We start from the raw sequence: 6700 nt of genomic DNA, 5'->3' as shown, positions 1-6700 counted from the left end.
CCCATACAGATGAGACTCAACGCCAGGAGCTATCAAGATTAGAGTGGTGCTGGAAAAGCACAGCAAACCCAGGCAGCATCGGAGGAGCACACTGCCTAACCAGCTGTGCTTTTCCAGCCACCACTCTAATCTTGACTCTGATCTCCAGCGTCTGCAGACCTCACTTTCTCCAGGATATATCATCCCACTGGGCTTTTCCAGCAACACACTCTCAAACTCTGGTCTCCAGCGTCTGCAGACCTCACTGTCGCCCCGGCACGTCAAGTCAAGTCGATTTCACCTTAATGTCTGCAGAAGGAAGGCGTTTGATTGACGGGCAGAAAAGCTGCCTGCGAGGATGGTTCTGGAGATTCGCTGGGGACCTGTGCACTGTGTGTCGACAGCAGCCAGTCCACGTCAAGGCTGTGGGAGGGGAGCAGCCACACTTGCGCAGTGAGTGTGCCCGCGAGAGCATTCGGCTTCTGGGTAAAGTATTTTGGAACGCCGCGGTTTGTTACATTGTAATTGTCAGATGTTGCAATTTCAGCGGCTCATTCATACACTCCGCGCTGCAGTGTCCAGGGAGGGCTGAGCTTTCTCAGACTGGGGTATAGCGTCGTGCCTTGCACTTTCTGCTGGTTTTCCACACCATACACACAAAGGGCCTGACATTGCAATGTGCTGGAGCCAGACACGGAAGGGATAAAGGCTCAGTTAAGTCTTTCTCCCCCCCCCCCCCCGACAGCTGTGACTTGTGTTTATCCCGGGGCGCTTGTACATATCTCAGGCCCCAGCCGAACCGCCTCCAGCTTTCATCCTCAGCTCTTGCTTCTTTTCCTAGGGGTGGGCGGTAATTTTGAGGCGCCTGATTTGGTCACTTCCCAAGTTTCGGAATCTGTCCAAGTTTGTGAAGTGGAGGTGCCGCTGTTGGACTGGGGTGGACAAGGTTAGAAGTCACAGGATACCACAAGCTTAATTTTCAAACAAACCTTTTGGACTATAACCTGGTGACGTGTCACTTCTGACCTTGTCTAAATTTGTGTGTGAGTTTAATGATAGTAACTTCTAGCAGTTTACGAGGCTCTGTGGGATGTACAGTTCGATGTTTTAATGTCTGAACCGATTAATCGAGCCTTTTATGGATTTTTTTAAAGAACAAAGCAGTGGCTATTTCGGATTGAGATGGGGGAAACTTTACTGAGAGGATCTTTGAACCTTTGCCCCATTGTTGGAGCTTCCATCAATCTTAACTTGAGAGCCAAGGATAAATAGATAAAGTCTTGTCCCTGGGGTGGGGGAGTCCAGAACTAGAGGGCATATATTTAGGGTGAGAGGGAAAGATATAAGAGCGACCTAAGGGGTAGCTTTTTCACGCAGAGGGTGGTACGTGTATGGAATGAGCTGCCAGAGGATGTGGTGGAGGCTGGTACAATTGCAACATTTAAGAGGCATTTGGATGGGTATACGAATAGGAAGGGTTTGGAGGGATATGGGCTGGGTGCTGGCAGGTGGGACTAGATTGGGTTGGAATATCTGGTCGGCATGGACTGAAGGGTCTGTTTCCATGCTGTACATCTCTATGACTCGATGGATAATACATGTTGTGAGAAGTGATGTGATTCATCAAGATGAGTTGGGCCTGACAATTTACACATTATGACAGCTGAAAGGCAGAAAATACAATTGAGATTCACCAAGAATGCTGCAGGTATTTTTTTTTGGGTTGGGGGTTGGGGGTTAGGGGTGGGTGAAAACAGGAGTAAAAGGGAATTAGGAGAGAAGCTAGCAGCTATTATAGAGGAATATCTCAAAGTCATTGAGTCATACAGCATGGAAACAGACGCTTCGGTCCAACCAGTCCATGTCAAACATCATCCCAAACTGAACTCATCCCACCTGCCTGCTCCTGGCCCATATCCTTCCAAACGTTTCCTATTCATGTACTTATCTAAATGCATTTTAAACATTGTAATTGTACCAGCCTCCCCCACTTCCTCAGGAAGTTCATTGCATGTGTGAACCACCCGCTGTCAAAAAAAAGCCTCATCTCTTTTTCTTAAAAAATCTTTTTCCTTTTATCTTAAACATGTGTCCCCGAGTGTTGAAACTCCCCATCTTGGGGAAAAGACAACACCATCAACTCTCTCTATGCATCTTATTATTTTACCAACTTCGAAACCTCAACCTCCTGTGCTCCAGTGAAAAAGGTTCCAGCCTTTCTTTATAACTCAAGCCTTCCATACCTGGCAACATCCTGGTAAATCTCTTCTGAACCTTATCTAGCTTAATAGCATGCTTCCCATAACTGGATGAGGAATCGACAAATATGCAAACAGCGCGGTTAAAAGAGAGTAGGACAGATCAGACAGCACCTGACTTGATGGTAAAGGTTGTCTGGGGGGAAATGCTGGGCTATGAAGTTATGGAATGTGCTGGAACCTGCTGCTGTTGATGGCCCGCAATGCCTCATGGATGCCCGGTCTTGAGTTGCTAGATTTGTTTGAATCCATCCCATTTAGCCCTTAACTATTGGCTCTTAAAGTTGGCAAGGCACTGGGTCTGGATGAGATGCATCCAAGGATTTTCAAGGAAGTGAAGGTAGAAATTGTGGGGACACTGGCCAAAATCTTTCATACTTGCCTGGATTTTCAGGAAGTGCAAGAAGATTGGGTGATTGCAAACATTCCTGCCTTGTTCAAGAAAGATTGCAAGTACAGATCAGATTGTTTGAACTGGGGAGACTTTCAGACATAACTATCTGAGCGAGAATTACTAATCACATGGAAAAAGGTGGGTTGATAAGGAAGAGTTGGCATAGAATTCCAAATGGAACATCTTGTTTGACCATCTTGGTGGAGTATTTTGAAGAGATAACAGAAAAGGTCAAAAAGGGTGACGCTGTTGATGTGGTATGCATGGATTTCTAGATGGCGTGATAGTTCATGGGATAAAAGGAACAGCAGCAGATACAAAGTTGGCTGAAGGCTCGGAAACAGATGAACAGTCGATGGATATTTTTTGGGTTGGAGGACAGTTTGACATGGAGTTCTCTCAGCATCAGAATTGTGAGCCCCTTGCTTTTCCTGCTGTGTATAAGTCATCTGGATCTTGGTGTGCAGGTGACATTTCAAAGTTTGCAGATAACACTAAACTTGGAAGAATTGTAAACAGTAAGGAGGATATTGGGGAACTCCAAAAGGACATTGACAAGTTGGAGACAGTGGATAGGTGGCAGGTGAGAAGCGTGATGTGATGCACTTTGGTCAGAAGAATGTTGAAAGACAATATCAAATAGGGGGTACGATTCTAAAGGGGGTGCAAGAGCAGAGGGACCTGGTGTACACATGCACTGATCATTGTAGGTGGCAAAATCTATTAATAAAGTATACTTTGTTCTTGGCTTTATTAATACGAGTTGAAAAGTGTGGTGCTGGAAAAGCGCAGCAGGCCAGGCAGCATCCGAGGAGCAGGCAAATCGATGTTTCAGGCATAAGCTTTTCTTCAGAGTGAGTCTGGTATGTCAAGCCTTACTTGGCACACCAGCCTCATTCCTGAAGAAGGTCGATTCGCCTGCTCCTCGGAAGCTGCCTGGCCTGCTGCGCTCTTCCAGCACCACACTTTTCAACTCTGGTCTCCAGCATCTGCAGTCCTCGCTTTCCCCTCCTTTATTGATACGGGCACAGAATACAAGAGCAAGGAGGTAATGTTGAACTTCTACAAATCATGTCTAGCCCTCGGGTGTGTGTCACATTGGAGGAAAGATGGGAATGCATTGGAAAGGATGCGGAAGCAATTTACAAGAATGGTTTCGGGACTGAGCAACTTCAGTTGTGTAGATAGATTGAAGATGTTGTGACTGTTCTTGGAGAGCAGAAAACTGAGAGGGTATTTCACAGAGGTTTCCAGAATTGTGGGCAGGCTGGACAGAGAAGATAGGGAGAAGCTGTTTCCGTTCGTGAAAGGAAGAAGAAAAGGAGGGTACGTGTTTTAAATAAAATGTAAAAGAAGCAAGAGAAGTAAGTTTCTTTAGGGTAATATTGGGGTGTTAAATGCACTACCAGACAATGTGGTGGAGGCAGGGTCAGTTGAGGCTTTGAATGGCTACTTGGATTGACATGGTGTGTAAGGACAGAGGGAAAAGGCAGGAGATTGGCACTTGATAATAGAACTGTGCAAGCAAGATCAGCCAAATGGTGACCTTCTGTGCTGTAACAATCGAGTTTCTGGCATTTGAAGTCCAGATATGAAACAAATCATGGAGGCTGGAAAGAGAATAGTTGAAATTGCGATTGCATTCCTACAGCTGGTAACTTGTTCCTAGAATTCTTTTAAATTTTATTTCTTTAAAAGAATTTTACTCTTCCCTCTTTCTTTGTTAATCCAATCTTTCTTCCCTTTTATTTACCTTGGTATCTAATTCCCGATTCCTTAATCACCCACGGTCTATCAATATATTTCACTGGTGAAGCATATGGATCTTTGGATCTGAGGTTCGTGACATTCAAGATGCCCTGTAACTCTTGGCATGATAAATTTGCTTTTCCAGCAATTTCCAATGTCGACATGTAATCTAAAATTTGAAAAATCCACTTGATGCACTTGGATTTGCAATCCCGGCAATTCTGGGCCAGAATATTTTTCTTAATTATGTAGATAAATGGTTTCTTTTATAGAGTGTACATTTTCTGTTGCTGGGTTTTCAGACAGAGTTGTAAGTACATTTAATCAAATCACTTTGAAGAGCATTACTATTGTATTTTGCATACTTCATAATTCTAATTAATTAATTAGTTCCAATGTCTAATTGATGGAATGTTAATAAGTTCAATCCTGTTTCTTCTCTGTTCACTCCCAATGTTTATTGCTCGTAGATTTTGCTTTATCATTAAACTATTGGTGCAAGTTTTTAAGAATGTAAGTAATTAAAATTTTTGTACATTTCGCCCAACGTTGTTTTGAGGGAGCTGGACATTATACAATATAATTTACCTCTTGCCGCAACTTGCAGAGTTATTTGATTTCATGAAAGCAGTGTGAATGGAATGGTTGTATTTCTTTCTAGAGTCCATGTTAATTTCAACTCCTTTTATTAGAAAAATTCTTATCTTATATTTCTGGTTAGCTTTCTCTTGGACTGTAACCTTTCCCTCCCCATTAATTTGCTTTTTGTAATTGTTAACATTTTTAGGTTCTGTCCAGTCTTCTCACTTGCCACACTTTAATGCACAATTACATGCATTTCTTAAAGTTTTACTGTTGCCTTTTACCTTTCTCACTAACCACAAATGGTGGCTTTATCCCTTGGAATTCATTGTGTGATGATACTGTGTTCAGTGCTGTTTCTCTTATAGAGGGGTGCTGTCACAGTGGTGCTGAAGTGTCTCCTTCAGTCAGGCAGTTGGTAAACAGCTGAGATCTCTCTTTTAGTAAAAAAATAAGGCAAGAGTGGAGAGTGGCTGGGGTCAGGACTTTTTCTCTCCATGAGTTGAGAAGGTTTCTGCTGGTTACTGGAGTCAGAAGCTTGTGTTTTCTGCTACTAGAGTGGAATCTTAGACGCGAGGCTTCCGGTTAAAAATCGAAGGGGCAGATTGTTTCTTTCTAATGGACTTGAGAGAGTCAGCACGTGAGAATCATAACTGTGTTGCTGAATTGCCTTTGCCAAGGCTACCATTATGGGATGCTGCCTTTTTGGAACAGTTGATGATTAGTGGTTAACTAATACATTATCCTGTTAAGTATTTCTGAGAGTAAAGTTATACTAATTCTTTTTTTGTTACATTTTAACTGTGTTATAATAATAAAGTGTGTTTTGGTTAAAGCTTGGGGTAAGTCGCTCAAATTAAATCTGGAACACAATTCCTTATCCTTGCCTTTTAAAAAAGTATAAGTCAGAGTCCGGGTTGTCTCCATAATATACTTGGGGTGGGAGAGATCTGGTCTGATCCATTACAATTGCACTGTACCTGCTCTACATGTTTTGAAATATCCCCTAAATGTCTGCCACTTCATTTCCTCTCTTAACTATTCTTCAACACAATTTGCCAGTTCACGTCAGCCATCTCTGCTTTCATGCCATCATAATTGCTTTTTTCTAATCTCAGTCTCAGACCTACTCCTCTCTTCCTCAAACTAAATATCATTTGCAGCAATCTTCAGCCAGAAGTGCTGAGTGGATGATGATCCATCTTGACCTCCTCTGATTGCCCCAGAATCACAGCTACCAGTTGTCAGTCAGTTCGTTTCACTCCACATGATGTCAAGGAACAGTTGGAAGTATTGAATAATGCAAAGTTGATGGGCCCTGACAACAATCCAATAATAATGTTCAGAGTATTGAGTACAGGACATTGGTTTGGCCACTGTTGGAATATTGCGTGCAACTCTGGTCTCCTTCCTATCGGAAAGATGTTGTGAAACTTGAAAGGGTTCAGAAAAGATTTTCAAGGATGTTACCAGGGTTGGAGGATCTGAGCGAGAGGAAGAGGCTGAACAGGCTGGGGCTGTTTTCCCTGGAGTGTCGGAGGCTGAGGGGTGACCTTATAGAGGTTTACAAAATTATGAGGGGCATGGATAGGATAAATAGACAAAGTCTTTTCCCTGGTGTTGGGGAGTCCAGAACTAGAGGGCATTGGTTTAGAGTGAGAGGGGAAAGATATAAAAGAGACCTAAGGGGCAACCTTTTCACACAAAGGCTGGTACGTGTATGGAATGAGCTGCCAGA

The 6700-nt window shown here is 43.2% G+C and overlaps 1 protein-coding gene across 5 annotated transcripts in view; it reads left to right on the top strand.

Moving 5' to 3' along the window:
• Positions 1-251: 251 nt before the first annotated feature.
• The window catches only part of focad (focadhesin), a 205036-nt gene continuing 198587 nt past the window's right edge, over positions 252-6700 (top strand). For 2 of the 5 annotated variants that reach the window (XM_087994579.1, XM_043718998.2), the window contains exon 1: positions 253-465. The gene's annotated coding sequence lies outside the window, so the exon portion shown is untranslated. Of the gene's footprint in view, positions 466-6700 lie in introns of all 5 variants that reach the window. The other 3 variants (XM_087994578.1, XM_043718973.2, XM_087994575.1) reach the window with 2 other exon arrangements.

This window comes from Chiloscyllium plagiosum, unplaced genomic scaffold (assembly GCF_037043375.1).
Source record: "Chiloscyllium plagiosum isolate Xiang-an unplaced genomic scaffold, Cpla_swu_hap1 HiC_scaffold_2, whole genome shotgun sequence".
Taxonomy (NCBI): Eukaryota; Metazoa; Chordata; class Chondrichthyes; order Orectolobiformes; family Hemiscylliidae; genus Chiloscyllium; species Chiloscyllium plagiosum.
The sequence above is the reverse complement of the archived record's forward strand: the minus strand, read 5'-3'. Positions and strand labels throughout refer to the sequence as shown.